We start from the raw sequence: 4,582 nt of genomic DNA on the forward strand, positions 1-4,582 counted from the left end.
TGTGTATCAATAAACATATGCATATGTTGTTAAGCATATACGGGAGTCCTGGAGCAGTGACTTGGGATAAGCATTAGGTCTTTTCTGATGTATTCTATAAGGCTTAAAATCAGAAAAGATGTGTGTCAGGGCTGTATCCTTTCACCTTACATTTTCAATCTGAATCCTGAGCAAATAACTCAAGAAGTTGGACTATATGAAGAAGAACATAGCATCAGGATTGAAGGAAGACTGATTAACAACCTGTGATATGCAAATGACAATTTTCCATACAAAAAATGAAGAGGACTTGAAGCACTTACTGATGAAGATTCAGAGACTATAGCCTTCAGTGTGAATTGTACCTCACCATAAAGAAGGCAAAAATCATTACAACCAGAACAAAAGCATCATCATGATAAACAAAATATTGACATTGTCAAGGAATACATTTACTTGGATCTGCAATCAACCCTCATGGAGGCAGCAGTTAAGAAATCAAATGATGTATTGCACTGGGCAAATATGCTGCAAAAGATCTCTTTAAAGTATTAAAAGCAAAAATATCACTTTGACAACTAAGAGATGGCTGACCCAAACCACAGTATTTTCATTCACCTCATATATGCAAGTAAAAGTTGGACAATGAATAAGAAAGACCAAGGAAGAAAGGATGCATATTAATTACAGTGTTGGTGAACAACATTGAATATACCATGGATTGCCAAAGGAACCAACGAATCTGTCTTGGAAGAAAGATAGCCAGGAAGTTACTTCATCTCAATTACTTTGGATCTGGTATGATGCATCAGTCTGTGGAGAAGGTCATTATATTTGGTAAAGTAGTTGTTGTTGCTAAGGGACATAGAGTCAGTTCTGACCCATAGCAACCCTTATAGGGTTTCCTAGGAGCAGCTGGTGAGCATGAACTGCCAACCTTGCGGTTCAAGCCGACCTTGAAGACCAGAGTACATTAACCCACAACGCCACACCAGGACTCCTGGTAAAGCAGAGGACCAATGAAAACAATTAAGACCCTCAACAGGATGAATTAACAAAGCGGCTTCAACAATGGGTTCCAATGTAGCACCAATCGTGAGAATGGCACAGGACTGGGCTGTGCATTTCATTCTTGTGTATATAGGGTCACTGTAAGTCAGAACTAATTCGAAGATAAGTAACAACAGCAATATAAATACAGATGTTAACATGAACAGTGGAAATCAAAAATGCCTTTGTGATTAGAGAATATCTTAATTTATACTTTGTTGTTGCTGTTAAGTGTTGTTCAGTCAGTTCTGACCCATAATGACCCTGTACAGAGTTTTCAAGGAGCGGATGGTGAGTTTGAACTGATGACCTTGTGGCTCCAACCAACTTTGCAGTCCAGAGCACTGGGTGTAATCATTATTTGTTTGCTTTCTCTAAGATTCCATTCCTCTTATATATACTGGGGATAGCATCCAGTTTCTCAGAATTCCAAAAGAATGGCATAAAATGATTCATAATCTTGTATAGCATATAGTCAGAGCTCAATATAATAGGATACCTTTCTGTATACTGAGTTCCATTTTACAAATAAAACAAAATGTGTCTGGTATCCTGAAATGCAGATTTGGGCACAGCAGGAGCTCAGAGCTCCATTAGCCCTAAGAACACAGCATCCTCCCTAGAGAACTTGGGCTTTCAGAGGGCAAAATGAATACAACAGTGGATTTGGACAATCTCACCTCGCTTTTCAGTTGTTTAAAGAACAGAATAGCTGGATGGTGCCTGTCATCGTTTTGTATAGTTTATATATACATGTTGTGATCATAGTGTGGAGCTGTAGGATCAATACTGGACTACTAACCACAAGGTCAGTAGTTCAAACCCACCAGTGGCTCCTTGGAAACACTATAAAGGGTTCCTGTGAGTCAGAGCCCACTGGGAGGCACTAACAGCAAGTTATTTATATAATAAAACTTGTATCGCTAAGAGTAGGAGAGTGGGCTTTAGATTTAGGGAAGCATGGCAAAGTGTCGTATAAAAACAAAACCAGTTGCCATTGAGTAGATTCTAACTCACCGCAACCTCATGTGAGTCATAGTGAATCTGTGATCCATCCATAGTGAATCTGTGATCATAGTGAATCTGAGATTTTGGAAACAGATGGGCACATTTTTCTTTAGAGGTACATCTGGTAAACATGGAAGTCCTCGTATGGCATTGCAGGATAATGTACTTAACCACAATATCGGCAATTCAAACCCACCATTCGCTCCTCAGAAACCCAATGGGTTGGAACCAACTGGATGACACTTAACAACTGGTAGGCATGAATCTTCAACCTGTCTACTAGCCTTCAAGTGTTAAGAGTTTACAATGGTGATATGCCAACTGTAGAAAACACTTTAATAAACAGTGGTGGTGGTGGTGTACGGTAGAGTTGGTTCCAACTCATAGCAACCCTGGACAGGGTTTCCAAGGCTACAGGGTTCTGGATTGTAAATCTTTACAGGAACAGAAAGTCTCATCTTTCTCCTATTAACATTCAAATTTCTGACCATGTGCTTATGAGCCCAATGCACAACCCACCATGCTATCAGGGTTTCTGTGGTCCTAAAACACTTATGGTAGTAAATACCACAAGATATTCTTCAAGTGATAGTACAGTAATTCCCCAGAAAATATTAAGAGACGAGACGAATCTTGTATAACCTTACACACAGAATGAATCCAGTTATGAAAAAGGGCAAAAAACAAGCTCCATTCCCTTGTATGTCTCCCATCTCCATGATAAACAATAGAGACGATCTGACAAAGGTACACTGTGGCTCTCTCTCAGAAAGAGACTGTGATTTAGGCAGAGAGAAGGAAGGTCACAGAAAATCGATTTTTATCTTTATCTTTCACAAGAAAAATGTGCCCATGTACTATTTGTATAATTAAAAGAGGAGTGAAGTCAAGCGTATCTCCATTCAGACTATTCGTAGACAGGGCCTCCCCCAAGGTGGAGGAATGGGGAAACAACTGACTGGCTTTATAAATATACATGTGCCTATTCATATTCAATGCCCAGGTTAAGGAGTACCACAGAGCCTGTTCTGGCCTCACCTGTTGCAGAAGGCATAGGAGGTCACCCCAGAAGGGAAATTGTCCTTTCTACTTACATCCTGATTACCATCTTTCTGTTTTCACCCATAAACTCCATACAACCAAGAACTTGCCTTTCCTGACCATGGTCAACTCTGGTATTTCTCCCTTGTATGTACTTATTTGTCCTTCAGGAAATTCTATCGGAATTCTGCCTTGTTTTCTCTTTAATCCCCTCAGCCCCCATTTAGAAAGAGAACTACTGAGCAGAAAGTAGCAGGAGTTCTGCCATAATGTCAGAGTTCTGCAGCTCTAATCACTAAACCAGGAAAGGGAGGGAAGAAATGACTCCAATTCATTACAGATAAAAACAGCGCATCCATCTGCATGTGTGGGTGCATATCTAGGTATGTTACTGTTGTTGTTAAGTGCCATTGAGTCAATTCCAACCCATTGAGTCAGTTCAAACCCTGTATAGGGTTTCCGAGGAGCCACTGGTGAACTTGAACCGTCAACGTTGCAGTTCAAATGGCTTTGCAGTCTGACGCATTAACTCACAGCCCCACATCAGAACTACAGATATGAAGAAAGAACTTAAGATGATGAAAAGCTGCAATATTTAGTTTGGCTTTATTAATATTATTATTGAATAAACATGCTTTCTCAGTTCATTTTCTTTCGCTTTGATTTTGGTGGGACAGCTTCAGGAAAACTTCAGGATCATTACAAAATGTCTATCAACTCTTTGTGAACAAAACCAAAATTGGAGGAGAAAAAAATCTTGTTTCAAGATTCAAAATGAGGCACCAATTTAGTACTTGTCTTACAGCCTGAATTTGCAGCTGGAGATAAGCTATGAATTGAGCATGAAGAGGAATAGGAAGAAAATTCATCTGCAAATAATGACAAGTAAATGCTGAAGTCACGCTACACATTGTGAGACACAAGACAGGTCACTGTGAGGAGCACTCTCCCTTCCAGAGGCAGGAAAAGGTTTCCCTCTGCAGCCACAATCCCCCTCCTTCCTTGCACTTCCTTGTTGCTTGTAAAAATCAGGAGGCAGAGACAAACTGGACAAAAAAAAGGGTTAACAAACAAACAAACAAACAAATAAATAAGACCAGACTGAATGAGGCCTGAAAGGTTTAATGAAAGCACTCCCAAAGTCCCCAAGTTACAAGTGACTAGAAGGTAAAGGATTCTAGAAGAAGATGGAACTTCCCATTAAAATAATACTAAGCAGTATGAAGTATGAGTATTCCAGAACACTTAATTGTACTTCTGAGAAATCTGTACCTGGACCAAGAGGCAGTTGTTCGAACACAGCATGGGAACACTGAATGTTTTAAAATTGGGAAAGGTGTGCAGCAGGGTTGTGTTCTTTCACCATTCTTGTTCAATATGTATGCTGAGCAAATAATACGAGAAGCTGGGTTCTATGAAGGAAAACATGGCGTCAGGATTGGAGGAAGACTTATTAACGACCTGAGACAAGCAGATGATACAACTTTGCTTGCAGAAAGTGAAG

At 39.9% G+C, this 4,582-nt stretch overlaps 1 protein-coding gene across 3 annotated transcripts in view; it reads right to left on the reverse strand.

The window, feature by feature from the left end:
- SORCS1 (sortilin-related VPS10 domain containing receptor 1) overlaps positions 1–4,582 on the reverse strand; it is a 749,465-nt gene that overhangs the window by 673,390 nt on the left and 71,493 nt on the right. The window lies entirely within an intron of this gene.

Source organism: Chrysochloris asiatica, unplaced genomic scaffold (assembly GCF_000296735.1).
Source record: "Chrysochloris asiatica unplaced genomic scaffold, ChrAsi1.0 scaffold00003, whole genome shotgun sequence".
In the NCBI taxonomy this organism is placed as follows: domain Eukaryota; kingdom Metazoa; phylum Chordata; class Mammalia; order Afrosoricida; family Chrysochloridae; genus Chrysochloris; species Chrysochloris asiatica.